Raw genomic sequence first — 16,183 nt, 5'->3', positions numbered from 1 at the left:
ACAGATTATACCCTTGCTTTTCACAAGGGGATGGTTCCTTCTTTTAAATAAGAGTTCAGATACAGTACTTACATTGACCTGTGGATAAGTCGACTCAGCTTTTTTGGGTCAATTTTTTGACCTAAATTTCTAAACTTATACACGAGTCTGTTTCCAAAACATAGATTAGTCAGTATTGTGAGCGCACACAAATAAACATATGGACAGCCTACTGTTGCTGTTGTGTGCTTTCAAGTAATTTCTGACTAATGGTGACCCTAAGGTGAACCTATCATAGGTTTGACAAGATTTTTTTGGAGGGGGTTCACATTTGCCTTCTTCTGAGACTGGGAGAATGTGTCTTGCCCCAGGTCACTGTATAGTCCTGGGATTTATAGTTTTAGCAAAACTTTGATTCACCCAGTGGGTTTTCATGGTGGAGTGCAAAATTGAACTGTGTTCTACAGAGTCACAATTGAACACTCAAACCACTACACCATTCTGGCTCCCAGAATTAGCTCCACTTCACTAGGTAAAAGTAAAGTATTCCCCATTGACAAGGTTGTCAAGTCATGTCCGAGGGGCAGCGCTCATCTCCATTACTAAGCCGAAGAGTCAGCGATGTCAGAGACTACTCTATAATCATGTGGCCAGCATGATTGCATGATTGTACAAAACTCTGTTTACCTTCCCACCTATTTATCTACTTGCATTTGCATACTTTTGAGCTACTTCTTCATATTATTCCCATAAATATAAGGTGGATGTAGCCTCAGAGGAAGGCATCTGCCATCTGTGGCAGATGCAGTACATAGACTGATAGACTGCAATCAATGCATGTGTACTGCAATCATGTTCTGGAAGATGTAGTTTGCTGTGAAGTCACAAGCTGCAGTAATCTGGATGTGTGTTTATAATAGAATAAAACATGAACATCTGTTTCATAATGTAGACCACAAACAAAAATTTAAAATGATCTGAGCCTTTTCAGCCTATGTTCATGGTATGTATCAATTCTGCTTAGGCTTGCTAATAGATCTCAATTGAATGTTGTTACTCAGTTTGCAAAAAACAACAACCATGCCTCATAGTAATTTGCAGATGCCATGCAAGGATTTCCCCGTTGATGATATTGGATTTATCCTTCCTTCATTGACCTAACATTTTATCTGAGGCAAAGGTGCCTACAGAAATAGGAAAGTTGATAGAAAACGGTAATTCAGTTGTCTTTCTGTAGGAAAGGCATTCGGGCAAAATTATCATTTAAATTTACATTTAAAAGCCTACATTAAAATGTTACCAGAATGAAGCTACAAAATTGCCACTCATTTGGCTCATTCCCACTTACACTTAAACTGGTTTCCAATTCGCCTTTGCTCTTGTTGGTAAATTGATTCCAAAAGGTCCGTCGTTCCCACTATAGCAAAAGCAGAGAGCCCACCATTGCAAAACACCACCACCTCATGCATTTATTCTGAATTACCTACTTGCTACACTCCGCTTCCATTCTGAATAACAAGTAATTCTTTCCAACTTGTAGGATCTTTCTGGAAAGAAAGAGTTTAGTGAATGCATTCTAAGCGCAAGTCAAGTTCAGTACTAGATTGGAACTCTCTCTTTTCCCCTTTCCCTCTTGTACCAGCTTGATTCTATACAGTATAACACACTGGCAATGCTGTCACTTGTGAGTGGAAGAGGAGGAAAAATAAGGAAAATATTATGGCTAGACTCCTTAATTTGCTGCTGCCATGAAGTGAATTTTACCCCCTCTGAATGTCTCTCCCAAGCCAGTCTCCAAAATGCTTCAGGTAAATATTCTAGGTAGTGTGGAAACTTCATTCATTCATTCATTCATTCATTCATTCATTCATGCATTTATTTAATATGCTGCCTTTCTCAGAGTGGGACTCAAGGTGGCTCACAAAAGGAAATCAATTTAAAATTTACCCAATGCAATTTTTTTTAAAAAAAATTAAAATTGTCACAATTAAATATTTATATAATTATTTAAAAACATGCAAAAGTTTTTTAAAAAATATCTTCTCCCCCCCCCCCCCCCCCGCGGCCATAAAAAAGCTTCCCTGGTGCAGTTGCACATTAAAAGCCTGCTTAAGTGAAAAGGTTTTTTGCCTGTTAGCCAAAGGAAAGCAGGGAGTGGGCCAGCCTTGCTTTTTGTAGAAGGCAGTTCCGGAGAAGCGGCTGTTATGTGAACAAAGGAGACTGCCACATTTCAAGTAACAAAGTCTGACACTTTTTGAAGAAAAATGCCATTAGGAAAAGTTTTAGAATTTGGATCAGAGTGAGGAAATTGTTATGAGTAGTGAGGTCACCTGTAACACATTCCTTTTTGAGTTAAGTTCTTACCAGTATTGCTTCTTGCAACAACTAACATAACCTGTCCCATTGTTACATTGTGTGTGTCTGTGTCATAGTTAATTTATTCATTACTCGTGAAACAACACTTTGGGGGAAAGTCATATTGAGGAATATTTGTAATAAAAATAAATAATAAAGTAACTTAATCAGCAGCCTGTTAGCACTTTGATGGTGGCATTTTATTCTCTTAATAACATGTACGGAACAATAGCAATGAACTACTTTGAAGAAGTAATGAGTCTCAAATTATTATGTTCTAAAAATTAACATTTTAAGCTCTGCCTTGAATGGACTCATGCTTATACATGATTAACTGAGTAATAAAACCAGATGAGCAATAGGATAATAACAATGCCGCCCCCTAGTAACCCAGTATACCTTGCCTTCTGCCACCATGAATAGCCACAGCTTTGTTTTCCCTTTCAGTTAAAACTTAAACTTTATTCTTGTGTTTTAAGACATAAATTAAGTTATAGATGGTGAACCTCATGTTCAGTACTAGGAGGACTACATATCACAGAAGAGTTGTTCTGTCTCTTTTTGTCTTTGTGCCTGACCACCTTTTTGTAAGAACTGGAGGACAAACACTTTCATAATTTACTGCATCCTTCATTTCAATAAACTCAACTTTTTTTTTTTTTTAAAAAAAATTAGATTAGATTTTATAAAAGACACATTACATTGTACAGTTGCATTAGAGATTTAGTACCCTTTGCTTACCCTTCCCTCCTAGTTTCATTACATGCAATATTTATGTAACTTCATTGCATTTGCAATTATTATTGTTACTGATAAGTTCTATTTTTGCATTCTTTACTTCTTCCTTTTACTTTGTCTATACGAAGCATTTGTGATATTTCCCCTACTCTGTATTTTATGGTTTAAAGTCCTTCAAATTTCATTAGCTTCAGTATTCTCTTAAGAAGTAATTCTTGGTTTTCAGATAATTTAATAAACTCAGCTTTTCAATGTTTCATTTTATTGTCTTACTATATGTCTGACTTCTGTTTATGACTGCCACTGTGATATAGCTTGGCTTTTATTATTTGTGGATGGAGGGTTTTTTTTAAATGATGAATTTAAAACTTTTAATGAAAAAACAAAGCCCAGAGCCCCAGGTTATAATGAAAGCAAATGAAGTTTGGCACAACCACCATTGCATATCTATAGGAAAATCTCTTGATTTCAAATCAGAACGTTTTGAATTTCATCTGTATTTTATTTTAAAATGGAGAAGCTTTATTTCTGCTAGCATCTTTATTATCAGCCTACTCCATTTAAATCTGATTCTTAAACATGGTATAAGTGATGAGATAGGTGTTCTTTAACAGCTACTATTGCAAGAACATAAGCCATGTGTATGTATATGTGTCTGAACTTCTACTTTTAATGTCTTGCTGCAATATGGCTATGAAAAATATATGACAGGGACTATGACACAATTCGATATCTTCATAAATACACAGAAGGTGGACTATTTTGTGAGGCGGAGGAAAGAAGGAATGTTTATGTTTGAGACAAGCAACATATCTTGCTAAACCTTTTATTTTAACTTTTACTGTGACAAAAATTACTGATAAAAGTAGTGCCATGGCTTGCTGGAAACTTCCATGTCAGTGGGATGATAAATCCACTCCAGGTTTTAGCACGAACTATAAAAGTGCTTCACTCATTTTGGAAATAGGGATTAGCACAGTGGCAGGAGACCCACCTCGCAGCAAGCCCAAATACCTCAAATTGCCCATGAGGGCCCTCTCAAAATGGTGGCAGGAAGTGATGTCCCTGCATGAGGGACTTTGGGCATTAAAATGCCCCCAAATCACAGCATTTGTTTTAAAAAAATATTATTCTGGATCTTGGGGGGGGGGGCATTTTGTGTGTGTATGTGCCTTCTAGTTACCTGTTGACTTACAATCTCTGGAATTTCATAGCATTTTCTTAGGCAGAGAATACTCAGAGGTGGTTTTGCCTGTTCCTTTGTCTAAAATGTAGCCTATAGCACCTGGTTGGCACTCTTCCATCCAAGTACTAACCAGAGCTGACCTTGCTTAGCTTCCAAGATCAGACGGGGCCTGGTGCCTTTAGGGTATTTCGGCCCTCAATTACCAAATCATTTTGTAAAAATAAGTTCTGAATGGATTGCACTGTAAAGTACCTGGGAAAGAGTGGGAAAGTGTAGGTGAGCGGCACAGTGGTAGCACTAGAAAAAATGTATATTGGGGAGACAGAAGACAATATGGAGAGAGCATGTTATCCCCAGGTTATATTTCTGACAGAGAAGTAACAATGCGTTCAATCAAGACTAATATTTCCTTCTTAAACATATTTTCCCTACAATTCACCCTGTCGATTTTGATGGTGGGAAGCTATGAAGGGGCAGAGAGTTGAATTTACTGGCTAAAGACCACCTCCAAAGCACTCTTTCTTGGCAGCAACTGTCCTAGGGTTTCAGAGATTGGTCTTTTCTGTCTGGAGATGTCAGAAATTGGGGCTACAACCTTTTTGACATGTGCTGTACCACCGAGTGACAGCCTTTCTGCAACACCACTGTTACATGAGGCAGTGGCTGCATCTCTATGCAACAGCATTGATATGGGCTTCCTTCAATAAGAAATGTGTGCCTTAAATGGTTTGTGATGCCTTTTAGATGTCTTACTAAAGCAGGCCCTTTCTATGGGGCTTTTGGCATTTTTATGGTACAGTAGTTTTAGTATGTGATTTAGGAGATTATCGCACAAAGCTTCTCTCCCAATATAATTGCACATTTTAATACTACCAAAACAGCAACACTTCGCTTCATCATGCAGTTCTGAAATGATAACAGGCTGATGATGAATATTAACGTACAGCATTCGCTGTTAACTCATCAGCTATAGATTGTTGCACATGTGTGGTTTTGGTCACTCCATGATTTATGCTATGCTTTGCTTTGAAATAAGCAGAACAAACTGGGTTTTTCTTCAGCTTGCTGTTCCATATGGTAAAAAAAATCTTACTGTGAAGTAAATTAAATTATTTGATGAGGATATTTTTCTAATTACCAAGATGGTCTTCACATTTTTGGTGTCATGGAAATGTATTTTGCTAGCTTGTTAAGAGTGCACAATTATGGCTTTAAAATAAACACACACACAAATAGGCTTAGGAAAGGATGTCATTAGAGAAACGCAAAAATTACTTCTCCTCATATCACCACCAGAAGTAGAATGGCAATGGATGTTCAGGGACAGAGAGGGGGAGATTATCAATCACCGATTGATCCTGGAATGACCAATCACACATATTACCAAGAATGGCTTGACAGTGCAAATTACTGCTATTCACAGGATTTTCCCGTTCTTGAAAAGATGCAGGAGAACAATGGATTGACTGCAGGATGCCTACTGCCCAGCTATGAGGCTTTGTGGTAGGATCCCGACATTAAAGAGCAAATCTTGCTTCTATCCCAGGATTAAGCACCAGTGCGATAATCTCCACTGTATTTGTTTGCTGCTCCTGTTATTTTGATGGACTGCCAATTTTTTCTATGCTGCTTTGATAAGACTGCATTTTTAAAATACATTTTAAAGCAGGGATGGATAGATTTGGTAGGTTTGGGGTGTGTTTCACTCTCTTGGACCCTGCCATGGACTGTGTTCCCTGCTCTTTAAAATGGTCAGCAAACAGGGGTGATAAAACCTTGAAACAAGCAGGACATGCTTGTTTTATTCCCCCGCCCCTAATTTTACTGTTGAATTTGAGCAGAAATCTGCAACACATAAAACAAATCACACTCTTCCAAATAGCATTTTCTGCTTTCTCTAAAGGCTGTTTAACAGTTTACCACTGAAACTGGGTGGTGCAAAATCACAGGATTGAGGGGCAGGGAGTGGGACTGGAAAAACAGCCTTGGGAGTTTTCATGTTGCCCACGCTTGTTGTAACAGATTGTAGTGATAGTTAGCACCAACTTGTGGATTTTTATAAAACAGAATGGGGAATTTTTAATATGGTGCAGCTAGCTGTTTGGGAAAATTTCCCATTGCTTGAAGAGAATGTGCTTAGAGCTGAGAACAGCTTGGGAGGTGGGGTAATGTTGCAGATGTGGAATGGCCCACAAAATCTATGAAAACTGGGATAGGGCCAACATATCCACATGTAGTGCTTCTGCTGACTTTGGAATGCCATGATGTTCTTAGGCATCATCATCATCATCATCATCATCATCATCATCATCATCATCATCATCATCATCATCATCTCCTTTCACCCCCAGATTAGGACATGTCATCAGAGTGCATACAGAGACTGAAGGTTTAACCTTTTTCTTTCCCACTGCCACTCCAATAAAAATTGTTTCCCCTGAGCCACCACCAAATGAAAGCCCATTTGCCCCATGGGAACCTCCCATCTGGGCCTAACCAATCAGGGAACTGCATTTTTCATTAAGACTGGGGTGGAGAATAGCAGGTTTCAACTCCCACCTTCCTTTATCTACATGTATGGCTCTGACTAAAATTATTCCCATAACTGCCCTGATTTTTTTAAAAAGAAATAAATGTTGGTGCCTGTGTTTAGTTGTATGTCTGTTTTAGCTGTTAGAACCAAATCCATAGCCAGCATAGTCAGGGTCTGTCACCCCACAATAGTTTTTTGTCACCAATGTGTTGCACATCTTCCCAGTGACAGGTTACTCAGTTTCCCCAAGCATGAGAATCAATTGATTCTTTGCTATTTCACAAGAGGTTTTTGTGAATCTGCAATATGCAGTGGAAGTAAGGCTTCTTAAACAGTGGATGGAACATGCTCACCTACCTTATGTAATCATGTTGCCTGGTTTATTTGTTGTTGTTGTTGTTGTTGTTGTTCGTTTGTTGTTGTGTGCATTCAATTCATTTCCAGTTTGTACAATTTTGTAAATTGTATAGCAATTTTTAAAAGCACCAAACCCAGACCTAGAGTGGGTCCACACTGGCCAGAATACTCTGGGCTGCTCCTGGAGCATTCTGGCCTCAAAGGTGCCCCAAATTTCCGCTTACCTGGGCATTCTGGAGTGATACTGGGAGGTTGTCTATACATGTGTCCCAGTATGCCACCTAGCACAGGTCACTCCCTTTGGGGTCAAAAATGAGGCACCCAGCATCGATTACATGGCTCGGCACCTTGTTGTGACCTCAGAGGGAGTGACTCATGCCAGCAATGGCATCTCCAGATATCACAGCATGATACACATGCAAACAACTGCCTGGCATTGCTCCAAAGTGCTCTGGAATGAAACTCCAGAAAAAATTGTGAGCTTTTTTTGAAATGTGGTTTATGGCATTGATGGCCTGGATTCTATGCAAAACTAGCCCTCCCTTGTAAAGACTATCCAAAGATGAATCGGGGCCTTGGCCCTGTGTTGGGTGGAGAGGGTGATTTGAGGACAGAGGGAAAGCAATGTTAATGGCCCATGTAAACATGCCCCCAGTGTGCCTGTTCTGGGACACGAATGTTCAGACAGCAGTCATGTAAAAAATATTTAAGCCTTTGGAGAACATTCCAAGTAGAAGTACTCCTGCTCAAATTCTTTTATGAAGCCACATAATTCTGAACTTCAGCAAAATCATATTATCATTGGCTTTCAGATATGGTGTGGGTTTATGTCATTGAAATGAATAAAAGGTCCCTAACCAACTTTCAAGGAAATCACTTTTTGTTGTTGTTCCATTGTATCTGATTGACATTTATGCTATATTCTTTGGTATATTCTACAGATATGAAAATAAAAGAAATGTGCTTCCTTTTCTTCATGGATGCACTTTTCCACTATTAAGTAGGTTATTAAATACTTAAAGTTAAATGTGCTTACACTTGAAATTGTCATAAAATTTTCCTCATTGTTATTGTGGTGTTTATTTTTTGTTACCTTCACCCTGTAATAATATGAAATTGTATAATTTTAATAATAGAATAAATTACTGTACAAACAGCTCTCCTGGGAATTATACATCAGACTTTAATTACAGATAATTTCCAATTCAGATTTCTTGGAAAGAGTGCCATAGTAATTTCTAACCATAGCTCCAAACAGTTCTTCTATTTAATAATTTCAGTATTATTAACGGCAGGTTGTGGCAAACACACATGCATCAAAATGCAACATTAGACACTGACTTAACCTTGATCATATGAATCAGTCCACAATTATGTTTTTAGTATTGAAGACGTGTACAAGGGAACATTGAAGTGAATTTCTTAGCATCAGACTATCATTACACATATCTCTAATCTCTTTCTATGTGATAGATCAGCCAATCATTTCATAGACTGATTGATTCTAATGAATTTTAATGATCCAGAACTGCACCAGTACTCAGAAGATATGCTTTAATTCACATGCCTGAATAATGGATTGCTGCCACAAACATATCTTAATTTATGTTTATTCTGTTTCATTATAATTCTGGCACAGCAGTATACCTTTGTGATGCTTTTTGTATTTTGAATCTGATTTATCTATGCACAATCTGTTTTATCTATTTTAAATACAGTTCATCTAAATGCAGTCTGTTTCATCTATGTGCAAATTCCTCAATATCCCAGAAGAGGTGAGAAGGAGCTTCATTGACCCAAAGGGTCACTCTGAGGTTAATGAGGAAGTCTGTGCATTCAGGAACTCTACATTAGCTTACAGTTGTAAACCACTTAGACACTGTTAAGTACGAAGTGGTATATAAATGAAGCTGTTATTACATATCCATGAGTCTCATGCTTTGTAGCCATGCACTGTGTTTATCTAAATTGGAGTGGACAGGGCAGTGTTTGTGGCCACAGAGCTCACTGGGATCAAAAATTGCCAAAAAACAAAACAAAACAAAAATCTTCAAAGTTTCCCCTAGAGGTTGTGGAGAACATATCCACCATGTATGGAGATCTGAGGGATCAAGAAACATTTTTGCAGAATTGTTTTTTGCCCCCAAATGCCCTTTAGGGTTTTTTCTATCATATTTTTGGGGGGGAGGTCTGCTATACCAAATTAGGCCCCAATGAAGCCTTTTTTGTCACTTTGAGTTACTTTCACTCCTTATTGTTAAAAAAATGTTTCCTGAGTCTAAAGTGGCACGGGAAAGTCCCAAAACATCTGGAAAGTTCCCCCATGCCTACTAGAGGACATTTGGGACAAGAAAACATTTTGATTTCATTTTTTGCAGTGGTAGGCACATGGGGGGGTGGTCCTCCAAGTCCCCTGAAGGACCAGTGCAGCCCCTAGCCTTCCACCACTGCCCTCTCTTGGTCTAAATGGTAGTTAGGAAATTCTCACTATAAATTTTAGTTGCATTATGTATATATTATGACAGGTGGAGGGTCTGGTATCAGAAGTCCCCCCCCCCCATTGAATGTTTTACTTCTATGACTGTTAATATTATTATGTATGGGTTATACATATGCTGTAAAAGGATGGAGTTTTAGTTTCTTAGATCCTGGCATGAGTTTGGAGGTAGAACTTAGGTGTGTACAGCTCCACATGTGTAGTTCTACATCCTCCCACTGCCTGCATCTGGAATCTCCAGGAGAGACACTCATGAAGTGTCCAAATTTGTCAGGGACACTCCCAATTAATCCTCTTTTTCCTGCTTTTTTTAGCTGTTTTCAAAATGACCCAGTTTCTCTCTTCTCTTCCTAGTTTCTCCCTTTGTACTTGGCTGGTGTCTCCCTCTTTGTAGGTCTTTAAACAAGAGGCTGGATGGCCATCTGTCAGTGATGCTTTGATTAAGAGTTCCTGCATGGCAGTGCGTTGGACTGGATGGCCCTTGTGGTCTAGTCCAACTCTGTGATTCTATGAAACCAGCATTTTCTGTGAAGGAACTGGCATATTCTGCCTGGAAAATATTTCAATGCAGAAATCTTACTTCCTGTGCAGAAAATGCTGTTTTATGCACAGATAAATGCTGTTTTCTATGTAGACCAAATTTTATGCAGAGAAAATTCCCAATTATAGCTCTTTTCTGCAGAATTAATATTCCTGCAATGAGATATAATTACTGCAATGAAATATTATTCAAAATGCTGTTTCCTACACAGAAAATGCTGTTTTCTGCACAAAACAACCACTATGAACTTTGGATCTGATAAGTTCCAAACTGTGAAGATTCTCATCAGGTTGGAATGCTTCTCATCAGGGTTTCTTGACACTCGAGAAACATCTTTTTTGACCATTTTTGGGGAATATTTTCAATTATTCTTTCCAGCCCTATACTCATGTCTCCTTATTTCCATCTCAGTCTCAGTTTGCTTCCAGTTCTTCCTAACTGATAGATTCACGGCAATGTCCTTGCCCCAGGGAACTGAACTTCAGAACGCACATACATTTTCTTTAACTAGTCCCCACACTGTTTCTTCCATCATTCCCATATTGATAGCTTCTCTGAGGGTTGGAGGACAGGAAACATGTGACAGCGACACATCTTCATCACAACTAAACCAGCCCGAGATGACATTTCCACATAGAGATGCATTTTTGTTTATAAGTTGTTTTCCTTACTTCCTATTTACTGTGTCAATGGACTAATGATTTCCTTCTGTAATTTTCATTTAAAGAGGCTTGCTGCTAAAAAAAATTTCCTGTAGCAGTTCTGTTTAATTAGGCAATCACCCGTGTGTCTACATGCTGGTACGAAGAAAAGCAACAGAAATGATACAATACATTCATTTGAAACTCTGCAAAAGATATTCTTGAACTAACAAATTAAACTGGGGGAAGAGGTTAGGAAAATACAAATGAAATTATCAAAGACCCAGGAGTAACAGGGAAGATTCTTATTTTTAAGTGGTGTCTTCAGGTGGCTAAGACACTGACTCTGTTGATTGCAAGATCAGCAGGTTAACAGTTCAAGGCCTGGGTGCTGCATGATGAGGTGAGCTCCCATCCTAGTCCCAGCTTCTGCCAACCTAGCAGTTTGAAAGCATGCAAATGCAAGTATATAAAGAGGTAAACAGCATTCTGTGCAACCATGCAGGCCACATAATCATAGAGTAGTCTCTTACAATGCTGATTCTTCGGCTTAGTAAGAGAGATGAGCACTGCCCCCTATGGTTGGATACGACTTGACAACCTTGTCAATTGGGAATACCTTTAGCTTTACTTCTAAAAACACATTCCTTAATTTCACACACCAAACTTCATCATTATTAACAACACTCCAAATATACTCTGCTGGCTTGTTCTCTTATTGAAACACGCCTGTGCTTTGGGTTGTGGGTTTTTCCCCCTTGCATCTCTTGAGTTGTCATTCCTTTTTTCACATGTCCAATTCATACATTACTTTCCTGACTTGATACAGACATCAAAAGGTTATTTTTAAGCTCATAATTCCTGTGAACATGTCCCACATGGTGACAGCTGGTATAAACCTGAGAACTTGAAACCTCCCATATGTGATGAATTGTCCTCATGAAGGATGACGTACAGCTTTTTCTGTGAATATTTCCAAAAACAATAATTTGACACTGCTCATAATGGAACACTGGAAATACAATGGCAACAGTCCAGCGAACTCTAGGAAAGGAACAGGGTCTGCATTCTTCCATTCTGAGGTGCTTCGGGACCAGCAGCTCCTAAGGGTGGAAAATGTGGGGAAATGTGTCCAGATGTTGTTAGACTGCAACTCCTAGCATTCCTCACCATTGGCTGTGTATTAAAAAAGCAGTGTATTAATGTAATTAGATAAAAACAATGTATTGCAGCCTTAGCATCAAACATTTTTAAAGTGCTAGCTCTTCACCTAGAATCAAAATCACCTTGTGAGTCTTTCTGGGGAGGGCTTGCCACAACTGAGGTGTCACTATTGAAAAGTCATTCTCCCTTGTAACTTCTCCATTTATTTTCACATTATGAATTTGTGTGTAATCAAGCACCCACCTATGGAATTGTGTATATTTTAAACAGGGCTGTAGAAGTTGGATATGGTAGGAAAATACAGAGTAAGAGTAAGATAGGGACAATGTTGTGCCATGTCAAGGTACTAGAAAATGGGGCTTGTTGTTCTTCTTGTGTATGTCCAAGTCATTTCCAACTTACAGCCACCCCAACCTATCACAAGGTTTTCTTGTAAGATTTGTTCCGAGGGGATTTGCCTTTGCCTTCCTCTGAAGCTGAAAAAGTGTGAGTTGCCCAAGTTTACCCAGTGAGTTTCCCTGGCTAAGCAGAGATTCAAACTCTGGTCTCCAGAAACCTAGTCAAACAGTCAAATCACTATACTATGCTGCCCTGGTAAATAGGAACAGTTGAGGCTAATACTATTCAGAAAATGTGGGTCAGGTGCTTCCTATGCTTATAAAGTGTCATGCAAATAAAGTTCTAACACTAAGCTGTGAATGTGGCGACTTAACTCTGCCCTATTTCGTAAATACTGAGGACTTTCCGATAATTTCAGTGGCAGCTGAATGCAGATAAGGTTTTGCTTTTGCTTTTTCATCATTGATTTAGTTCCAGAGCTGCAATTCAGTGCACAGCTAGACTGCTTAGAATGTCAATGGTCTTCTGTATGATGATATCCCTAATGACTTCCTGAAAATCATTCTCCCAGGAGATCTCCTTGTAACAGTCTGAAGGTAGTGTGAGCAATAGAAGATGTCTATTATTTGTTTCAAAATTCTTCTAAAAGGTCAAAATGACATTTTATTTTATACTTTGAATTCTCATATATATGTGTATGTGTGTGTGTGTGTGTGTGTGTGTGATCTGTTCGGAAAATGCATTTTTTGTGATCTGTTAAAAACAAAATAAAACCAAACACAAACTAAATTGTAAAGAAAAAGTAGGCAAATTCCAGTGTGCCAAATGTTGTGAGACAACACTTTCCAGCAGTGCCAGCCAATATAGCCAACGTATGATGGCTGAACTCCACCTGCCATTATTGTAAAGCATTGGCACTAACGACTTGAATGGTTATTTCAGATAAAGAAGCCAATCCTAATTTAGGACTTTATCACACAAGCCTCTACACACATTAAAATAATCATAGAATCATCGAGTTGGAAGAGACCACAAGGGCCATCCAGTCTAACCCCCTGCCGTCCAGCAATTCAGAATCAAAGAACCCAAAAAGATGGTCTTCCAGCCTCTATTTAAAAACCTCCAAGGAAGAAGACTCCACCACCCTGCAAGGGAGTATGTTCCACTGTCCAGCTTGTCAATATCTTTCTTGAATGTTGTTTTCAAAAGCGTTATGTAATCAGGACTGTTCTCTTCCCTGTTGCACATTTGTAATCTTTCCAACATTGTACCCTTCATTCATGTAAAACATTGCCACACACAGCATTTGGCACTGCCACCCAGTAGCCCTCTTTTTTGTAGTTTGGCATGCATCCACGTGCGCGTACACACACACATCTTCCTCCCCCTCCCCCAAATATAAATTAAAAGCAGTTTTATTTTTAAAAGGGCCTTTTTTTCCTTGTTGGGGGGGTGGGGAGAAACTTTCTGATTCAGGATAGATATGAATAATCACTAGCAGATGAACGGCATCAGCTAAAGGAGTGACTAGTCTGCCAGTGATTAATCAAGTCTTCTCAATCAGGAATAGGCAGAATAATTAAATAAATATTTATTTAACTGTAAGACTCTTTTCTGCTTACTTTTCCAGATGTGTGTGTGTGCGCGTGTACATCTAAGAGACACACACATAGAAATAGAGAGTGGGGCTCAGAAACTGGGCCACTCTGCTGGAAAAGAAGGTGAGGGGTAGTAAGCAAAGTTTTCTCTTCTTGGCTTCTCTCCCAGTTGGGGAAGGGGCAGCAGTAAAAACAACCTTCTAAATGTTTCTCAATTATTTTGCCAATTGAAAGCAAATCAGATGGAAAGGAAATCAGGTGAAAATGCCCACTCCTTGTCTTTCTCCTCCGATCATTTGTAAGCAAAGGGCACCTAAGTCACACCTAAAGCCTCTCCACTGACCACTCAAAATAGGCATTAAAGCAGAATTGAGTGATCAGACTCCAAATGGTAGCACAATGGTAGCTGGAAAATATGTCACTAACTTTTCCAACATCCCCCCCCCCAACAGGATAACAACAGAAGAGAGCCAGCATCATGTGATAAGCCCCAGCCAAAGACAGGATTAGCCTGCCCCAATTGCAGTGTACTGCCTCATGTGATAAAGTCCTTAGTTCAGTTCCTGACAGTGCTGTACATTCTAAGACCTATGTTGCTTCCATACCCTGGGCCATTTTGTTATTTATGGTGCTAGACTGAATATCTCCCCTCCTTTCTCAAGGCCACCCCCCCTCCAAGAGTATGGTGGATTTTGATGAATTTCAGGGGACTGGCTTGCAAGCAGCAGGTTGAAAGCATTTTTAAATTCCTAGGAGAATGAGCTCACAGGAATGACACTGTATCATGATATAACATGGGCATGGGTTGTGGAAGGCTACTGCCATCACTGGTTAATAGGAACAGCCATGTTTTTCTCCAGATATCTTCCAGTAAATTATGTATTATGATTTTATATAATATTATAAGCATAGTATCATTATATGGGGAATAAGTATTCTCTGGGCTACTGATTTTGTTTTGGAAAAGTTCCTTTCTGTCTTGTCTTCTGCTACCTCTGAAATTTAATAGATTTCACCCAGTCCTCTAAAAATCTCCCCCTTCTCATTACTGCCAATCATATTATTAAATCTAAGGATCTTTGTTGTGCATTTTCTGCATTGTGAGCAGGCCAGTGGAATAAGCCTTGTATGGATCTTAATTTAATAGCCCTGTACACGTTTATTTAGTAATGACTCTGAAATCATCTCCAAAAAGGAAGAAAAGAAAAGAAAAGAAAAGAAAAGAAAAGAAAACAGCTTGTATGGTACAGCTATAGGAACAGTAGTTGTTTTAGCCGTTCCTGTACTGCACAAGGAAACAAAAGTGCTGACTGGACTGAACGATAATGAACTCCCACAAGAAACAAAATGCTAAAGAATGCAGTAGGCATATTAGGACTGCATGTGACAGGGAAGGAGTTCAAAGCAGAGTGATGCAGGAATGTACTGGAGAACAAGACAGAAGGTGACTGGTGTCCCACCCTGTCCTCTGATGCATGCAGAGGACATTCTCTTCATCAGATGAGTGCCTTGAGTTTAAAGTTCATTTTGGTTATTATGCCTTTTCTTTGGTGGCTAGTTGGGGTCCCAGTGGTATAGATATGCATTAGAGAACCTTATTTCATTAGTTGTATTGATATGAAGTAGACCTTGTCCATCCTCCAAAGGACATACATTAGAGCAAAAGAGAGTATTGATTTGCAGTGATTTTTTAAAATTTGCTAATGTATACGTATATGTGCTAATTTAAAGGTAATTACTAGAATTTAAATTTCATGGAGAACAAACCAATTCATTTACTATTCAGATCACAACCCAATGTCTTTAAATATAGTTTTCACCACATCCCAGATCTTGACTCCTGTTCAGTTATTTTACCCCTAAATAATCAGACTGCACTAACATCAATTCTCCTTTAATTATAGTTATCCTCATTCATTTATTCTCTTCTGGTGGTGGTGAGCTACTTGATTCTTACTTTGAAATGAGATGGCCATGTGGGTGGCTTGTTGGCCTCTCTGTGTCTTTCAATCCCCTGTCTCTCCCCAAACATAATTATTACAAGCTGAATGGTTCCACTCAGTTGATGCTTTGCTTTTTCCCCTGTCTGGCTTAATTCGATGAAAAAGCAAAACAAGGAAAGCTTGTTGTTGCCTTCTCTCCCTACTTGTTGTTACAGCTTTCTTATCTGTATGCCCAGTTCCTAGATGTGTAGAAACCAGACAGATTTCTAGGCAAATGTTAAATATTGGGCAGCTTTATAGAAAACAGAATAT

General features: G+C 38.9%; 1 protein-coding gene across 1 annotated transcript in view; it reads left to right on the top strand.

Moving 5' to 3' along the window:
• FGF14 (fibroblast growth factor 14) overlaps positions 1–16,183 on the top strand; it is a 375,861-nt gene that overhangs the window by 92,741 nt on the left and 266,937 nt on the right. The gene's annotated exons all lie outside the window — the stretch shown is intronic.

This window comes from Sceloporus occidentalis, unplaced genomic scaffold (assembly GCF_023333645.1).
Source record: "Sceloporus occidentalis isolate IW3139 unplaced genomic scaffold, rSceOcc1.0.p SCAF_2, whole genome shotgun sequence".
NCBI classification, from domain to species: Eukaryota; Metazoa; Chordata; class Lepidosauria; order Squamata; family Phrynosomatidae; genus Sceloporus; species Sceloporus occidentalis.
This window is presented reverse-complemented; position numbering and strand designations above follow the sequence as displayed.